Consider the following 20959-nt stretch of genomic DNA (forward strand, 5'->3'; position numbering starts at 1 on the left):
GCCTTCTCTTTCAATATTCTATCAGGATGAACCATAAGGAGCCAAACAGATGTAAACTCTGGAGGTTATAGTCCAAGATGTGTGACAGATCATTTTCTTTAAAGTACACATATATGAAACTTGTGGGAGTTAATATGATGAAAATGACTGAGTGTGATGATAAAGAGTAGTTAGGGGGACTTGCTTGGAGAGAATGGTCAGGAAAACTGTCCATAAGGAAGTGACATCTGGGCCAAGCCCTATGGAATGGGAAGATGGTGGCCACCTGAAGACTCATTTTCAGAGTACCAGGGCTCTGAGGAGGAAAAGGAGAAAATGAAAGAAAGCCAGTCTGGCTGCCCAGCACCACTCCTAGACATAAGTGCACACACAGACCTTTTTCTTCCTCTGAGTCTACCCTTTAAAACAATGAGCAATGACCTTGGCCTGGAGAGAAGTATAATAGACCAGCTACACTCCTACAACTCTATGGGCCACCCATTAAGGAGTAATTCACTTTTTGTCCATTCTCTCTTAAGCAAGGACTCCTTTCAAATGGAAGTTTTAAATACTGCATGGTGGTGACATTGCAGAAAACATCCACCAAGCCCTCAGGACACATTTGGGAATTGTAAACAGTGGTCCATCTGCAACTCATTTGCTGTCCCTTCAAAGAGTAGACTAATGACAAACTTTTGACTGATGGCTAGTTTTTTGTTTTGTTTTGTTTTTAAATCTTGCTTATTGGTAACAGAGTCACCAAAAATGCTATACTTAGACAGGAGCCTGTGGCAATTACTTGATTAAATGCAGCAACTGCATTGAGATAAGAATCAAACCACCATATAAAAGCCTTTAGAAAAACACATATGGACAAGATAGTTGATTTTTCTCCAAAAAATATTGTTTATTCATGAGTTAGTGTAGTTCTGAGTTGGATTTAAAGGACTTCAAAGCTACCTCCCTTTCTATTCCAACTGATGAGTGACTGCTATAATGAACATCACTGGGGTGTCCGTGCTCTATAAGCAACCTCTTTGGCACCACAAGTGGAGGTAGATAATGGATCTACATAACAATTCTCTTCCAGGGTCAATTTAACTTTTTTCATTTTCAATTAGAGACACTTGTAGTCTCACCAAAATGTCTTCATAAAAATGAGCAGGGGAAAGTATATAAAACCATAGTGACAGTTATAACTGTGCAATCTTGATGCTGATTCGCCTAAAGAGAAGAGTCTGCCAAGGCTAAGGAACTTCGGACTATAAGGCCTGTTAAATAATCATGGGAACATGAGGAGGAGCTCAAACGCACTGGAGAAGTCAAGATCAGGAAATTGTTACTTCTACTTCTAGTGAAGCCCTCAAGGACTATCCTAAGTCTTATCTTCCAGTGTGAGATGGGTGTGTATAAATTATCTGAAAAGCAAATCAAATTCCATGTTTTTCTCTACCTGTCCTTATCTGTAAAAGGGAAAAGCTGACACATGAAAAGTAGAGCCTGCCCGTAAATGAGCGTATCCACTGACATGAGATTCTTCAAGCCATCATCTTCCACACTGCTTATTGCTGTTATCATGGTTTTCGATTTTGTTTTGTTTTGGCCATGCTGTGCGGCTCGTGGGATCAGGGATCGAACCCACACCCTCAGCAGTGAAAGCACAAAGTCCTAACCACTGGACCACAGGGAATTCCCGACTCTTATGGTTTATAACAAACACATCTATCTATAGCTTGGCTTGAAAAGTGTTTTCACAGTGTCCATCAGTAATAAGAAACCCATGCCCTTACTCATGTGCTAGTTAAGCCTATAACCTATCAACTCACACAAAACAAAGAAAATGAGGCTATGGGGGTAGAAGAAAGAAGAGACCTAGGATCCTGAGAGGAGCATCACTAAAATTCCTTTATTCTGGGAATGTGCACCCCAGTTCAGCAGGTCCTGGTATAAGTGGGAAGTAGGAAACTGGCTAAGAGTATCACTCACTCATGGGAGGAGGAGCCAAATGAGAGCTGAGACCCTCTGTAGATTGGGCCCTTCAGAGCTCAGTGCACAGTAAAGCATCGGTCATCCCTTCCAGAAAACCACAACCCATGTTACAGCTTTCGGTTGCATTTGGATAAAGCATTATCCTACAGCCTTGGAAAGAGGAAGACCCAGTTTAGGTTGGGGTGGGAAGAGAGGGTCACCAACTAAGCCCTAGTAGGAGACACAACAGACTCAAGAAATACAGCACTGAATAGAATGAACTAATTCTAGCCTCAGCTCTACTGCTTCCCTGCTATGTGACTTTCAACAGCATAGTTCACCTCTCAGTCTACATTCCCATGTCTGCAAGTGGGGCATGATAATAATACTCACCTTCGGATGTTTTTTTCTTTTCTTTTCTTTTTAATTAAATGAAATGACTTTAGTGCATGTAAAGTCATTCTTTTGAACACTGCCCTCCAAAAAACAATGGTTATTATTTAGTAAGTCTTTAGTATATACCCAGCATACAGCTGAGCAGTTTACATGAATGATTATCTCATTTAATCCTCACAAATATCTTAGGAGGTATAGCCATGTAGAAATTAAGGAAATGAGGCACAAACAGGTAAGCTAACTTGCCCAAAGACATACAAACAGACCTCAGTCAGATCCCAGCTCCTATGTTCTTAATCACTATAATGTAATAACTCCATATAACTAATTCTCAAGGATGTTTGTTATGAGCATTTCAGTGGCCAATAGTCTCACCAGTTTACTTTTATTCAATAAAACAATAAATTGCATTGGTTATAAAAAGAGTATTTTAAAATGAGATTCAGGGACGCAGAGTCAAGATGGTGGAGTAGGAAGACACAGAGTTCACGTCTTCTCAGAACTACAGCACCTACCAGGCACTGGTGGGGGACCTTGGACACCTAAGGGGACAGGAGGAACCCCATCACGACTGGGTAGGACATGGGGGGGGGGATGAGGGGGAGGGAGAAGTGGAGGTGGGACGGGACCATCACCCCTGAGGGGCGGCTGGGGGAGGGGGGGTTCCCATGCTTGGAGGGCCCCACTCACGGCGAGGGAATCAGCAGGGACAGGGAGACACCTTTGGGCGACTGGAGGATTGGAAGGGAATGCAGCCAGCATTTTCCCCGCACACTCGGGCCCCAGGGAGCCTGCTGCGGTCCTGGGCCTAAACCTCTGCCCTCCGAGGCCCCCTCCAGTTGCACTGAGCCTAAGCCCTGTCCCCACCCACCAGGACCTTTTCCAGCAGCTCTAGTCCTAGAGCCTAGGACCTGCAACTCTCCATAAGCCCCGCCCACCCGAGGAGGCTTTCCTGGTCCCTTTCTTTTTTTTTGCTGTTGTGGTTCTGTTTTGCCTTGTTGTTGTTTCATTTATATTTTTTTCTAACATATTTTTTACTTTCCTAATTTTACTTTTTATTCTTTGTTATTGTTCTGTATTTTTTTTTTTTCTTTTCTTCTTCTTTTTTGGGCTGTGCTGTGCAGCTTGTGAAATCTTGTTTCCCAGGCCAGGGGTCAGACCTGAGCTCCTGTGGTGGGAGCACCAAGTCCAAACTCAGACCACAGGGAATATTAATTAGAGTGAGGTCTCCCAGAGGTCCTCATCTCGGCACCAAGATCCGGCTCTACCCAACTGCTAACAAACTCCAGTGCTGGATGCCTCAGGCCAAACCACCAGGAAGACAGGAACACAGCCCTACCCATCAAAAAAATGAGAGGACAAAAAAATAGGTTACAGATGAAGAAGCAGGGTAAAAACCTACGAGACCAAATAAATGAAGAAGAATTAGGCAACTCCCTAAAAAAGAATTCAGAGTAATGATAGTAAAGATGATCCAAAATCCCAGAAATAGAATGGAGGCACGGATTGACAAAATACAAGAAAAGTTTAACAAGAACCTAGAAGGACTAAAAAGCAAACAAACAGTGATGAACAACACAATAAATGAAATTAAAAATACACCAGAAGGAATCAATAGCAGAATAACTGAAGCAGAAGAACGAATAAGTGAGGCAGAAGATAATATTGTGGAAATAACTGCCAAGGAGCAGAATAAAGAAAAAAGAATGAAAACAATTGAGGACAATACCAGAGACCTCTGGGACAACACTAAATGCACCAACATTCGAATTATAGGGGTCCCAGAAGAAGAAAAGAAAGAGAGAGGGTCTGAAAAAATATTTGAAAAGATTATAGTCGAAAACTTCCCTAACATGGAAAAGGAAACAGCCACCCAAGTCCATGAAGCACAGAGAGTCCTCTACAGGATAAACCCAAGGAGGAACATGCCGAGACACATACAATCAAACTAACAAAAATTAAATACAAAGAAAAAATATTAAAAGAAGAAAGGGAAAAGTGACAAATAACCTACAAGGGAACCCCCATAAGGTTAACAGCTGATTTTTCAGCAGACACTCTGCAGACCAGAGGGAGTGGCAGGACATATTCAAAGTGATGAAAGGAAAAAACCTACAACCAAGACTACTCCACCCAGCAAGGATCTCATTCAGATTCGATGGAGAAATTAAAAACTTTACAGACAAGCAAAAGCTAAGAGAATTCAGCACCACCAACCCATCTTTACAACAAATACTAAAGGAACTTCTCTAGGCAGGAACACAAGAGAAGAAAAAGACCTACAAGAACAAACCCAAAACAATTAAGAAAATGGTAACAGGAGCATACATATGGATAATTACCTTAAATGTAAATGGATTAAATGCTCTAACCAAAAGACACAGACTAGTTGAATGGATACAAAAACAAGACCCATATACATGCTGTCTACAAGAGACCCACTTCAGACCTAGGGACACATACAGACTGAAAGTGAGGGGATGGAAAAAGATATTCCATGCAAATGGAAATCAAAAGAAGGCTGTAGTAGCAATATGCGTATCAGACAAGACAGACCTTAAAATAAAGACTATTACAAGAGACAAAGAGGACACTACATAATGATCAAGAGATCAAAGAAGAAGATATAACAACTGTAAATATTTATGCACCCAACATAGGAGCACCTCAATACATAAGGCAAATGCTAATAGCCATTAAAGGGGAAATTGACAGTAACACAATAATAGTGGGGGACTTTAACACCCCACTTATACCACTGGACAGGTCATCCAGACAGAAAATAAATAAGGAAACACAAACTTTAAATGACACAATAGACCAGATATATTTAACCAATCCTTACAGGACAGTCCATCCAAAAGCGGCAGAATACACTTTCTTCTCAAGTGCACATGGAACGTTCTCCAGGATAGATCACATCTTGGGTCACAAATCAAGCCTCGGAAAATTTAAGAAACTGAAACCATATCAAGCATCTTTTCCGACCACAACACTATGAGATTAGAAATGAATCAAAGGAAAAATACTGTAAAAAACACAAACACATGGAGGCTAAACAGTGTGCTGCTGAATAACCAAGAGATCTCTGAAGAAATCAAAGAGAAAATTTAAAAATCCATAGAAACAAAAGACAAGGAAAAAATAACAACCCAAAACCTATGGGATGCAGCAAAAGCAGTTCTAAGAGGGAAGTTTATAGCAATTCAATCTCACCTCAAGAAACAAGAAAAATCTCAAATAAACAACCTAACCTTACACCTAAAGCAACTAGAGAAAGAAAAACAAAAAAAAACTAAAGTTAGTAGAAGGAAAGAAATCATAAAGATGAGAGCAGAAATAAATGAAATAGAAACGAAGGAAACAATAGCAAAGATCAATAAAACTAAAAGTTGGTTCTTTGAGAAGATAAACAAAATTGATAAACTTTTAGCCAGACTCATCAAGAAAAAAAAGCGAGAGGACTCATCAATAAAATGAGAAATGAAAAAGGAGAAATTACAACTGACATCACAGAAACACAAAGGATCATAAGAGACTACTACAAGCAACTATATGCCAATAAAATGGACAACCTGGAAGAAATGGACAAATTCTTGGAAAGGTATAACTTTCTAAGACTGAACCAGGAAGAATTAGAAAATATAAACATCCAGTCACAAGTACTGAACTTGAAACTGTAATTAAAAATCTTCCAAAAGGGCTTCCCTGGTGGCGCAGTAGTTGAGAGTCCGCCTGCCGATGCAGGGGACATGGGTTCGTGCCCCGGTCTGGGAAGATCCCACATGCCACAGAGCGGCTAGGCCCGTGAGCCATGGCCACTGAGGCTGCGCGTCCAGAGCCTGTGCTCCGCAACGGGAGAGGCCACAACAGTGAGAGGCCCGCGTACCGCAAAAAAAAAAAAAAAAAAAAAAAAAACTTCCAAAAAACACAAGTCTAGGACCAGATGGCTTCACAGGCAAATTCTATCAAACATTTAGAGAAGAGGTAACACCTATCCTTCTTAAACTCTTCCAAAATATTGCAGAGGGAGGAACACTCCAAAACTCATTCTATGGGGTCACCATCACCCTGATACCAAAACCAAAGACATCACAAAGAAAGAAAATTACAGACCAATATTACTGATGAACATAGATGCAAAAATCCTCAACAAAATACCAGCAAACAGAATCCAACAACACATTAAAAGGATTGTACATGAGGATCAAGTGGGATTTATCCCATGAATGCAAGGATTCTTCAATATAGGCAAATAAATCAGTGTGATATGCCATATTAACAAATTGAAGAATAAAAAGCATATGATCAACTCAATAGATAAAGAAAAAGCTTTTGACAAAATTCAACACCCATTTATGATAAAAACTCTCAAGAAAAGTGAGCATAGAGAGAAACTACCTCAACATAATAAAAGCCATATACAACAAACCCACAGCAAACATCATTCTCAATGGTGAAAAACTGAAAGCTTTTCCTCTAAGATCAGGAACAAGACAAGGATGTCCACTCTTGCCACTATTATTCAACATCATTTTGGAAGTCTTAGCCACGGAAATCAGAGAGGAAAGAGAAATAAAAGGAATCCAAATCAGAAAAGAAGAAGTAAAACTGTCACTGTTTGCAGACGACATGATACTATACATAGAAAATCCTAAAGATGTCACCAGAAAACTAATAGAGCTAATCAATGAATCTGGTAAAGTTGCAGGATACAAAATTAATGCACAGAAATCTCTTGCATTCCTATACACTAACAATGAAAGCTCAGAAAGAGAAATTAAGGAAACAATCCCATTTACCACTGCAACAAAAAGAATAAAATACCTAGCAATAAATCTACCTAAGGAGGCAAAAGATCTGTATTCAGAAAACTATAAAATACCGATGAAGGAAAGCAAAGATGTCACAAACAGATGGAGAGATATACCATGTTCCTGGATGGGAAGAATCAATATTGTGAAAATGACTGTACTACCCAAATCAATCTACAGATTCAGTGCAATCCCTATCAAATTACCAATGGCATTTTTCACAGAATTGGAACAAAAGATTTTACAATTTGTATGGAAACACAAAAGACCCCGAATAGGCAAAGCAATATTGAGAAAGAAAAACAGCTGGAGAAATCAGGCTCCTTGACTTCAGACTATACTACAAAGCTACAGTAATCAAAACAGTATAGTATTGGCACAAGAACAGAAATATAGATCAATGGTACAGGATACAAAGCCCAGAGATAAATCCCCACACCTATGGTCACCTAATCTATGACAAAGGAGGTAAGAACATACAATGGAGAAAAGGCAGTGGTGATGTCTTTTCAATAACTGCTGCTGGGAAAACTGGACAGCTACACATAAAAGAATGAAATCAGAACACTACCTAACACCATACACAAAATAAACTCAAAATGGATTATAGACCTAAATGTAAGACCAGACACTATAAAACTCTTAGCAGAAAACACAGGAAAAACACTCTGACATAAATCGCAGCAAGATCTTTTTTGACCCACCTCCTAGAGTACTGAAAATAAAAACAAATGGGTCCTAATTAAACTTAAAAGCTTTTGCACAGCAAAGGAAACCATAAACAAGACAAAAAGACAGCCCTCAACATGGCAGAAAATATTTATAAATGAAGCAACTGACAAAAGATTAATCTCCGATATATATAAACAGCTCATGCAGCTCAATGTCAAAAAAACAAACAACCCAGTCAAAAAATGGGCAGAAGACCTAAGTAGACATCTCTGCAAAGAAGACATACAGATGGCCAACAAACACATGAAAAGATGCTCAACATCACTAATTATTAAAGAAATGCAAATCAAAGCTACAATGAGGTATCACTTCACACCAGTCTGAATGGCCATCATCAAAATATCTACAAACAATAAATGCTGGAGAGGGTGTGGAGAAAGGGGAACCCTCTTGCACTGTTGGTGGGAATGTAAACTGATACAGCCACTATGGGAACAGTATGGAGGTTCCTTAGAAAACTAAAAATAGTACTACATACAACCCAGCAATCCCACTACTGGGCATATACCCTGAGAAAACCATAATTCAAAAAGAGTCATGTACCCCAATGTTCATTGAAGCTCTGTTTACAACAGCCAGGACATGGAAGCAACCTAAGTGTCCATCAACAGACAAGTGGATAAAGAAGATGTGGCACATACATACAATGGAATATTACTCAGCCATAAAAGGAAACAAAATTGAGTTATTTGTAGTGACTTGGACGGACCTAGAGTCTGTCCTCCAGGGTGAAGTATGTCAGAAAGAGAAAAACAAATACCATATGCTAACACATATATATGGAATCTAAAAAAAAAAAAAAATGCTTCTGAAGAACCTAGGGGCAGGACAGGAATAAAGACGCAGATGTAGAGAATGGACTTGAGGACATGGGGAGGGGGAAGGGTAAGCTAGGAGGAAGTGAGAGAGTGGCATGGACATATATACACTACCAAATGTAAAATGGATAGCTAGTGGGAAGCAGCCGCATAGCACAGGGAGATCAGCTCAGTGCTCTGTGACCACCTAGAGGGGTGGGATAGGGAGGGTGGGAGCGAGACACAAGAGGGAGGAGATATGGGGATATATGTATATGTATAGCTGATTCACTTTGTTATAAAGCAGAAACTAACACACCATTGTAAAGCAATTATACTCCAATAAAGATGTTAAAAAAAAAAACTAAAAATAGAACAACCTTATGACCCACAATCCCACTCCTGGATATATACCCTGAGAAAACCATAATTCAAAAAGACACATGTACCGCAACGTTCACTGCAGCTCTATTTACAATAGCCAGGACATGGAAACAACCTAAATGTCCAACGACAGATGAATGGATAAAGATGTGGTACCTATATACGATAGACTATTACTCCGCCATAAAAAGGAATGAAATTGGGTCATTTGTAGATATGTGGATGGACCTAGAGTCTGTCATACAGACAGCCAGAAAGAGAAAAACAAATATCGTATATTAACGCATGTATGTGGAATTAAAAAAAAAATGGTACAGGTGAACCTAGTTCTAGGGCAGGAATAGAGACACAGATGTAGAGAATGGACGTGTGGACATGGGGTAGCGGGGAGGGAATGGTGGGATGAACTGGGAGATTAGGTTTGACATAAATACACTACCATGTGTAAAATAAATAGCTAGTGGGAACCTGCAGTATAGCACAGGGAGCTTATCTCAGTGCTCTGTGATGACCTAGATGGGTGTGATGGGGGGGGATGGGAGCGAGACGCAAGAGGGAGGGGATATATGTATACATATAGCTGATTCACTTTGTTGTACAGCAGAAACTAACACAATATTGTAACGCAATTATACTCCAATAAAAAATAAAATGAGATTCAAAGCTATTTTTCTTTCAAGTGGGGGAAAGTAGTACATAAAATAGTTTTTCTGAAGATTTTTTTTTAACATCTTTATTGGAGTATAACTGCTTTACAATGGTGTGTTAGTTTCTGCTGTACCACAAAGTGAATCAGTTATATATACATATGTCCCCATATCTCTTCCCTCTTGCATCTTGAAGATTCTTTAACCAAAAGATTTTTCACCTTTAACACATACTATCTTGCTGTAACATATTTTTTGGAGATTTTAATAGTAATACTAGTAACCATTTACTGACACTCTACATTCAAGTACTATTTCAGGTACTTCAGGTTATGTCTAATACCCATTATAACACAAGGAAGTATCACCCTCACTTTCAGAGATACAAAACATTATAACGTGTAAAGGGCTCAAAACCCTTAAGTGATGTAGCTGGGGTTCAAGTTCAGGTCTCTCTTGCCCTTCAAGCTGTGCTTTTTCTGGTTCAACAAGCACTGTCGTAAATAGATGCCTCCTTACCCTTTCTTAATTGTGCCCTTACTCTCCCTGACTCTATCATCGCCCAAGTTCAAGTCATGCCTCACTGAAGCATTAAAAATGCCTCTGGATTTGCTTCCTTCAAATATATTCCACATTGCTACCAGAGTTACGTAAGTAACAGCAGTGCAAATCTGACTATGAATGCTGTTCTTCACATACTTCAAGTTCCTTCAAATACATCAGCCTATGAAGCCCTCCACAGCTAGCCCTGCCCACGCTCCCAGAAACCTACACCTCATATTTTACTTTCTATTAATACCAAATGACACAGGGTTCGCCACATTCACCCTGTCGTTCATTCAGCACTGCCTTTGTGCTCTCTGTGGCAGGAACAATCTTCTGACCTTCCAGTCACTACCTTCTCTCCACCCCCAAACCTGGCCACACATGTTCATCCCTTAAGAATCATCCCAGACATCTCATCCTCCAGAAACTGTGCCTACCTTTTATTCCTCAAGCTGCATAAGGAGAACCTCTTCCAAAATCACAGTGCCCTGCACATACTTTTCTCACATTATTTTGAAACATTCTATATACGTCTGTATTTCTCTGGGACCATATTCCATTGAGCTTTGTTTCTCTGGCACTTGGTAATACTAGGAATTCAGTAAAGAATCTGTTGAAATAAACTGAAGCAACTTGCCCAAGTATAATAGTTAAGAAATAGAAGAAGCAGGACTTTAACTTCAGGTCTTCTGAGGCTGTGTCCAGTACTCTGTTACATCCAAAAATAAACATATCTATGCAGTAAAGGATTAGACTGCATAGTCTTTCTTGAAACAGAGATTGCAATTACTGTCATCTTGGGAACAAATGACAGAGAAATATTTTTAGACAATTTGTAAACCACTGGTATCAGTATGTGGTAAATCTATGCTAATTTCTACTGTGGATCAGTGTATTTCTCAAGTGTCTGTAATACAGCAGTAAAAGTTTGTATATAAATGAAATATGTTCATACCAACAATGACCTTTGGTAATTACATAATTACTGCACTGCTTGGTACTGTTTATAGACATCCAGTTATTAAACACAGATTCGGAAGCAAGGGAGGAAATAACAATTTTCCCTGGTGGGCTCTCAAAAGAGACATAATTAAAGACTTAAAAAACCCAAAACATTAAAGACATTCCACAAAACAAACAGTTAAACATATCTTAAATGAATATTACCTTCTACCTTAGAATTAGGACAATGAAGCATATTTTATCTACTGCCTGTAAGGGGTAAACACATATGAAATACTGAAAAAATAATTTTAAACCAACTCCTTGATTCTGGTATTGTCTCTTTGCTGGATTTCAAATAAAATACTTTCCTCTATTTGGGGAAATGTCTCACTGTCCTTCACTGGATTCCCTCCTTTACGTAGCTCGGAAATGTGAGTGCCTCTTAGATGCTGCCTTTGGCTCTTCTCTCTTTTTTTGCATTCCCTGGGGACTTCACCAGGGAACTTCACTTCAACTACCACTCAGAAATGGACTGCACCACTCGATAGCAAAATACAAATAGCCTAAATAAAGAATGGGCAAAGGACTTGAACAGACATTTTTTCAAAATAAGACATACAAATTACAAACAGGTTATGAAAACATGTTCAAAATCACTAACCATTAGGGAAATGCAAATCAAAACCACAATGAGATACCACTTCACACCTGTTAGGATGACTATTATCAAAAATACAAAAAATACTAAGTGCCAGAGAGCATGTGGAGACACAGGCACCTTGTACACTATTGGTAGGAATGTACAATGGTACAGCCACTATGGAAAATAGTACAGAGGTTGCTCAAAAAATCAAAATACAACTACCCTGTGATCCAGCAATCTTACTTCTGGGTATATACTCAAAAGAACTGAAATCAGGATCCTAAAGAGATATTTACATTCCCATGTTCATTGCGGCATTATTCATAGCAACCAAGATACAGAAGCAATATAAATATCTACTGACAGATTAATGGATGAGGAAAAGTGGTGTGTATATATATATATACACAATGAAATATTATTCAGCCTTAAAAAAGAAGGAAATTCTGCCATATGCAACAACATGAATAAACCTGGAGAAATGCTAATATTATTATATATAGTTATTATATAAGCCAGACACAGAAGGACAGTTCATGGTTCCACTTACATGAGAGATCCAAAATAGTTAAACTTACAGAAGCAGAGAGTAGAATGGTGGTTGCCAGGGGCTGGGAGGATGGGGAAATGGAGAGTTGTTGATCAAGGGATATAAAGTTTTAGTTATGTAATATGAATAAGTTCTAAAGAACTGCTGTACAACATAATGCCTGTAGTTGACAGTGCTGTATTGTGCCCTTAAAAATTTAAGATCTCATGTTAAGTGTTCTAACCAAAATAAGTTTTAGAAAAAGAATCACATTACTCCCAAGTTTATGACTTCAACCCATTTGTCACTTCTCTTCCCCATACTCTTACAAATGCCTTCTAGTCACTTACAGGTGGATATATAAGAAGTACCTAAGCCTCAGCATATCTAATGAACCTCATCATCTTACACGCAAAACTTAGCCCTTAAAAACACATTCCTTATCCTGGTAAACAGCACCACCCAGTTGCCAAACTAGTCCTTCTCTCTCCCCTACGACCAATTTTTACCAGTTAACATTGATTATCCTTCCTATACAGCTCAATATGACTCCTCCTCTTCCACCCAGTTGTAACTGCCTTAATTCAAGTGCCCTTCATCTCTTATTGCACATTTCAATAATCAGTTTTCCAGCCTCCACTCTTTTACAATTGCTCCTTCATTCTGCTGCCAGAGACATATTTCTATACTGAAAATCTGATCACACTCTTCTGATTGAAATATTTCAATACACCCCACCTCCTGCCCTCAACATCCTTAAATGCCCTTTTCCTTCAACCAAACATGACTCATTCCTGTATATCTTTGCTTATATTATTCCCTCTGCAAATTATTCTTCTCTTTTGCCCCTCCTTTACCTTTCATTCTTCGCTACTCCTTATCTTCTGGGAAAATGTATTCATCCTTTGATCTTAGTTGAAGGGTAACCTTTTCTTGGGATCGTTCTGCGATTCTCCTAAGCTCTTCTTGCTCAAACTGTGGTCATAGACGCATCAGATTCATCTGGGAGCTCGTTATAAACGCAGAATTTCAGATCCATCTCAGACCTACTGGGTCCCACCCAAGGAGGCTTTTACAGATATTAAATTTTGAGAAGCACTGTGTTAGGTCAGAGTTACTCCCCAAAGCACAGCAGCATCTGGAAGCTTACTGGAAATGCAAATAACTATCTGATAAAGACTTGTATCTAGACTATATAAAGTACTCTCAAAACTGAATGATAAGCAAACAAAAACAATCAAATTTTTTTTCCCATCAACCAAATTTGAATTGCAAAGATTTGAACATATATTTCACTAAAGAAGATAAACAAATAGCAAATAAGCTCATGAACAGATGTTTAAGGTAAGCAGTCATTAGGGAATCTACCCCAAGATATCACTATATATATAAACTGTCAGTATGAAAAGAATAACAACAAAACCTGACAATAATCAGTGCTGCTGCCAAGAATGTTGAGCAACTGGAACTCTCATACATTTGGGGAATGCAAAAGTGGTACAACCATTCTAGAAAGCAGTCAGTCAGTTTCTCATAAGGTGAAAGATGCACTCAACATGTGACCCAGCAACCCCACTGCTTAATATTTACCCAACTGAAATAAAAACTATGTTCAGACCAAAAAAAAAAAAAAAAACTGTAGATAAATGTTTATGGAAGCTTTATTCATAATTTCTAAAAAGCTGAACCAACTTAGATGACTTTCAGCTCATGAATGAATACAGTAACTGTATTACCATACACACAATGGAATACTCATCAATTAAAAGAGAACTATGGATACACACAGAACATAGATAAACCTCAAATTTATTATGTTAAGTGAAAGAAGCTAGACTCAAGGGGCTACATACTATATGATCCCATTCATATGACATTCTGGAAACTACATGATGTAGAACAGATTGGTAATTGCCAGGGTCTGGCAGTATGGAGAGGTATTGACTGCAAAGGAGCACGAGGGAATTTGAGAAGATGATGGAACTGTTCTACATCTTACTTTTGGTGGTGGGGTGGATAAAGGACTCTCCATTGTTGTCATAACTCACAGAACTATACAGTAACAAGGATGAATTTTAATATACATAAATTATATTGTACTTTAACAGAAAATGATAAAAGTTTTATTATACAAAGTACACATCTATTAAGATCCATATATTCTAAAATGGCAATTTTTCACATTTTAATACTTCTGAAATTGCGAGTTATAATGAATGGCATTTAACATAATATCCTGGTTCCAGCGGGCAGCAGTTTCTTCTTAGTGGAACATAACATAATGGTATATCTCAGAATCAGTGGTGTCTTAGACTTGATGAAATATGTTATGCACATGTACTGTTTCTAGTTGGTTAGGTTACATGCTTATTTTAGAAAATGTATAAAATATGTTAACATAAAGGAAAAAGTAAAATTAGGCAATAATTCTAGAGATTATAGTATTACTATTTTTAGAGTACTGTATATTTTGTCTCTTTACTAAGCACATATATTTATGCTTATAATTTAAAACATTTCTGCATTTAAAAAATAACCTACGTTTGAATGCCACCTCTATCACAGAATAACTGAGGTGACACTGGGTTACATCTCTTACCTCTCTCAACCTCAGTTTACTCAAATGACATCTGAGTTGGCCCTCATGGTTAGAAGACAAACATCTTCAAACTTTTTAATTCACTTATCCCAAAATTATTTGAAAAACTATATATTCTCTCATATATTTTTAATTGACTTAAAGTATCTTCTCATATCTTTAAGTAGATGTAATTTCTCTAAAACTGAGAATAAAACAATTACTTCACTCTTTAAATGTATTGAATGGAGTTAAAAACCATAAATATGTGATACCCACCCTAAAAATACATGCATAAACTGTTGTTCAACTGAAAATTAACATATTTCTCTTTTTCACTTAACTATGTAATTTCATTACACAGAATTTTACTGTAATTATATTTTATATATATTATATATATATAATATATATATAATATATATAATATATATATTATATATATATAATATATATATTATAATTGAATGCCTTATATTGATCATATATTCCTGTACCCAAAATATGTATAGAAAATTAAAATTTGTTTTCTTTCTTGTGATCAAAAGACTCTAAATAGCTAAATGTTTCTTCTGGATTGAGTTATCATTACAACTATTATTAGCTAATAATCAAAAGAACATACAGGTTACAAATTTTAGTTTAGTAATAATTAACTTTAAACATATAATTTTGCTAGACGTGTATGTCTTAGTGAGATGAATGGGGCTTTTTTTTCCAATTAGTTCAACTATTTATAATTAAATGGACAGAATTCTGCAATGGATTGATGTCTATTTTTCTTTTTTATAACTGGAATTACTAAATAACTTAGTTCACAAAAACAAATAGACAGAAATGGAAGTTTTGTTAGAACACTGGCTCACATTTCTTTGAACTACTTCCAGTTTCACGATCAAACAAAAAAAAAAATCACATGATCTATTACTATGGAGTTTTTTTTTTAAGTAATAAACTAAAAACTCAACTAGATTCCCATTCAGTTTTATGGAAAGTGATATGTTAGAACTGTTTGATATGCAAATATACTTTTATCCATTATACTAAAATATAAATCTTATGTACCTTCTCAAATTCTCTTGTTCACCTTCTCCTTTCTATGCCTTGGTCAGCACTTTACTTACACAAAGTCAGTGCTCTACTTCCATATTTGGATGAAATACTATGCTTCAAGGCATGAGACCTGGTTTTCTGAGCAGCCACCAAGATGCAACCAAGAAGTGAGATCGTTACGGAGGTAAACCTTGACCAAGGGGAAGAGGATATGGGAGGAGGTCAAGGAGAAAATGTCCCCCTTCTTTCATGGTTTCTTATGGTTTATTTTGAGTTGAAGTTCCTTCTTTCAATCCTTCTAGAAAAGTCTAAAACACAGAGTGAACTGTGACTGCCAATGTCTCCTTTGTGGTTCTTTATAGTAACCGGTATAGCAACACACATCTCTTTGCCTCATTTCTCCTTTTCCCTTACCTTCACTGTCTTAGGCTTCCACTGATACCTCTCAAATAAAGTATTAGTCCTGTCAAGAACTGAGAAGGGTCTCACCTTGCTTGTGAGCTAACAAGTGAGCCTACCACAGTTTCATAGATGCTGGGAAAAGACACAAGGTCCTTGGTGGGAGACAAAGGACTTTATTGTTACTCACAGCACAGCAGGCAATGTGAGCCTTATGATTATACTGGCTCCCCCTGCCAACCAAGTCATATGCAGACATTGCACACACAGTGTATTTGTGTTACAACTGAGAAACCACAAGCTTGGGAAACCCCAATATTTAAAGGGGTTGCTAGCAACTCTGCCCAACCTTTTCCCCACAGGGGAATATTATCTTTATTATCATGACATTATTCCTATCTTCCAAGGCTGTCTACTACGCAAACATCCTTCAAAACATAGACAAAAGCTGTCACAGATGTGTAGAAACACCATGGACAATTGGCCCCAAGAAGTCTTTTACTCTTTGCCTTCAGATCCACTTTCTAAAGGACCCAGCTAAGATATACAATCATTAAAGTCATCCATTTTCTCCATTTCTGGATATTTTCCAAATCTTCTGCATCCTCACTTGGGCATTTTTCACTCTATTCTGTACTCTGGGAACTTGACCCATAAGTCCCTTTTACCTTCAGCTGTGTTCAGCCAATGAGAGGTACCATCTTCAGGTCTGAGGGTGGCTGGTGAGGTTAGAGTCATTTTTGCCCTGCCCCCTCTCTGCTAAAGTCTTCTTTCATGTGGCAGCTGATCTAACAGCTAGTTTATACTTTTACTTTTGTTCACAGGACATAGAAAATGTTTAATCTTTTATTATCAAACAAGATGAGGAGTATTTGTAATTAGAACAAATTTATACAACATGACTTGGAAAAATTGATTTTAATTACTTTAGGTGACAATATATATTAAGTCTGAAAGAAACCACATTAAAGTTTTATTTGGAGTTTTTTCCAATGTATTTTGAAAATTTTGGTATTTCCAGAAACATCCAATTGCACTGTTTAAAAAGCTTTCCTTCTCTATATTTTTTGACTGTTCTTAGCTGCTTTCAGATACCAGAGAATAATACTGAGACAAGTGGAAAAAGATTTCCCTTATTTAAGAGTGTAGAAAAGACCGTTTTTAAGCATTTAATATTTTTTAGTAATGTTCTTTCCTCAATGGACTCTTCCACAGAAGCCATAAATTCTTTGGAAATGGAAGAAGCAAAGCTGTATAAATAAAAATTGATATTATTCCCTTACCCTCTATACCACATATCTGATTTCACCTCATTCTTAAGTGGCAGAAATAGCAGTTTCTACCATTAGGCTTTATCCTTAACAGAAATATGAGCAAATTCAGGAAAGACTCAAAGCCCTCTAGGTTCATAGTGCTGTAATTAATCACAGCCGGAGGCTTCCCCTTTGTTAGATACCCAGAGAGGTTTACTCTTCAGGCAATATACCTTAGTAAGAAATAAGGTGAATGAGGAATTTGCATATTCTTTATAAAGTAAGACTTGGGCTTTTTGTGAGATAGGTTTGTTTTCTGACACATCAATTTCGGGGAAAAACGTCATATGAAAGTAAAGTATCAGGAAATGTATTGTTTTAAAACCGTTCATGCTTAGGTATCTTGGAAAGTCTTCCCATACTCCCAGGTAGATGACCACTGCACTATGCTATACTGTACTTCTAAACATTGGGAGGGATGCTAAAAGCTTATGAAAAGTCTTGAGTTATCAAGTTACTGATTCACAAAAGCTCAAAACTACCTCAGTAAAAGGATAAAATCTATTTTTATTGCCCTGTTGAAAAATAAAATATAATAAATGTAATGTTTTAAACTTAAAAAAAAGGGACATAGCCTTAGGTAAATCCACATCATCCTACCATATTCCTCAGGATCAGAGTTCCCGTGGCCTTCCAACACTCTCCCACCTCTCTCCCTGGCATCCCTGTGCCCACCTGCTTCACTTGCTACAGCAGTATGCATTCCTCAGGAACTTGCCTGAATGGAGTGTGAATCAGTGAGCCCATTATTCCAGTCTTTTCTAGGACCTATTATCAACTCCCCTCAACTGAGTCCACAAAAACTGAATGTGGTAGGGGTTGCAGACCCCTCTTGCTGCCTCGTTTTCCTTCTAGGCAATGAGAACGTGCATTAGAGAAAAACAAAGAAAGCTCCTCTTTTTGCCACCCGGAAATATTGAGCAGCCACTATATCCAACGCCCTGTGAAAACCCTGCATAATGATTGGTTCTTTAAAGCATAGTTGGATTTTAACTTAATTGGTTATATTTCATTGGGGAACTGTTTCGTGTAAATTAGCATGTTTCAGAGGTTCCAAGTATAATTTTATAGTGTTTAAAGGGTAGACTCCACATTCAAAAACTAAATCTCAATTAAGATGTGCACCATTCAAAAACTTCTCCAATCCCTAATTAGGATACGTTGCCACCAGGTGGCAGAGGAATGCTTTCATTTCATGAACTGAGCTTACTGGAAAAACTAGTATTGCTATTTATTTTATTTGTTTGCTTTTTATTATAACCTAGACTCAATAATAACTAATGGAGACTAATGTTAATGTGGTATTAATTAATAATATCTTTTAGCACTAGTTAACAGAAATTGCTCTTCCTCTCTTTATCTCCATGGCATTTTGGGGGGTCCTCAAGACCCTTTCAGAAACTTCACAAAGTCAAGAATATCTTCTCAATATTGCAAAGACATTATTTGCCTTTTTCATTCTCATTTTCTCACAAATGTACATACAGCAGAGTTTTCCACAGGCCACACAACAAGGGATAAGATTATCATCCCGACAGTTAAAGGAATGAATGTATTATTATTGTATGTTTGTATTTTAATTTTTCTCATTTTAATTTCTAATGTGGTAAATACTAATATTAGCTATACAAACAGAAGTTCTTTGGGATCCTAAACAATTTTTAAGAGTCTACAGGAGTCCTGATATCAAAAAAAAAATTGAGAAATGCTACTCTAATTAGTTAATTAGCTTTAATAAATGTTCATGTATTTTTGTCTCTTCTGAGGACAGGGATCATGTTATATTTACCTTTGGACTCAATCCCATTGAAAATCTAGCACTAACCGTACATAATAGATAATAAAGGTGTGCTAAAAAACAAAGTATTGATAGCTGGGAGATGTGAGTAAAATGAAACAGGTATTAATGGAGAACACATTTTTTAAGTTTACCTATTAAAATTAAATAATAAAATATTTAATTTAAATATAAATCTTTAGGTAAAATCTTAAGCTGAGTACCATTTGGCCCCTTTCTATTATTAATAGAGACTACATTAATGAATATATTTGTCTTCTCCTCAAAGATAAAATTTTTAAAAAGACATTTTTCATATTTGTTGGAATTTACTTTCCTATACATAACCTGAAAATGTCAAGTTTTGGTCCCAAAATACCTCTAAGTTTCCTCCTAATATACAGTTATAATAAAGTCCACTGATACCATATATCTTCTTCCTCAAACATCAGTTTCTCAGCACTTCTTATTCTAAAACGCTAGTCTGTCATTTTTTTTGAAATTAAAATACAACAGCACCTTTATATGGTAAGTATGATCTTGATGCCCTGCCAATCTTTATCTTTGATGCAAACTCATTTTTTTGAAGTTGGCATATTGTACCATGGAGCATCATATTCTGAACACCATTTTTTTAATCTATAAAAGTTATAGATTCTTACACAAAAGTTTTAAGTAAAACTATTCCAGTCACTGAGTTCTAATGAAAATATACCAGAAACCACCATAACTCAACAGGAAGTCATCCTTAATTACGCATTGAGGACACAAGAAGCATTTAAAGCATGTGAAAGAGATTCTTATAACACAACATCATGTGAATTGGAAACTGATTGCTTAAAACAGTAATTATATGAGATACTAGGAATTAGCATACTGAGAAGAGCATTTCAAACATAGCCAAATACAACTTGCTTTGAGAAAAGGTAGGCTAAGAAGCAGCACAGCCTTATAGGGATGGACCTTCAAGGCCGCTCCCAACTTTCAGGAGAGGATTGCGGAATGACTTACTCATTCTCACAACTCTGGGTACAAATCTTGATTGAGCAGGTTTTACTCAATTCCTATATCTGAAATACTTAAAGGAATTCTGTCTTTACTTTGTAAAATCCCGAGTTGAAACATCAATACTGACTGAATCCAAACTATAGAATGAGGAAAATATAAAGTTTTAATGAGCATGATTATGTATAGGAAAAAATCTTATAAATCATATTGTGTGATTCTTCCATTTTCCCTTCATTCAAGCTAAGGAACAGGTAATACTCAACCTCAGGTAGAGGCTAATAAAATGTTTTAAAAGTCAAATAATTTTTTTTTTTTTATCACACAGGGGTTTTACTGTAAACTAACTTCCTCTGTATTCCACACCATTCATATTTCCTAAAAGACTTACTAGAATTGTTACTTTTTTTAAATCAGGAATTGATAAGTACCAAGTGTTCTTAGGTTACCCAAC

The 20959-nt window shown here is 37.1% G+C and overlaps 1 long non-coding RNA gene across 1 annotated transcript in view; it reads right to left on the reverse strand.

The window, feature by feature from the left end:
• Nucleotides 1–20959, reverse strand: part of LOC307185632 — a 187213-nt gene that overhangs the window by 97452 nt on the left and 68802 nt on the right. The window lies entirely within an intron of this gene.

The sequence above is a fragment of the Stenella coeruleoalba genome, assembly GCF_951394435.1.
Source record: "Stenella coeruleoalba genome assembly, chromosome: 4".
Lineage (NCBI taxonomy): Eukaryota > Metazoa > Chordata > Mammalia > Artiodactyla > Delphinidae > Stenella > Stenella coeruleoalba.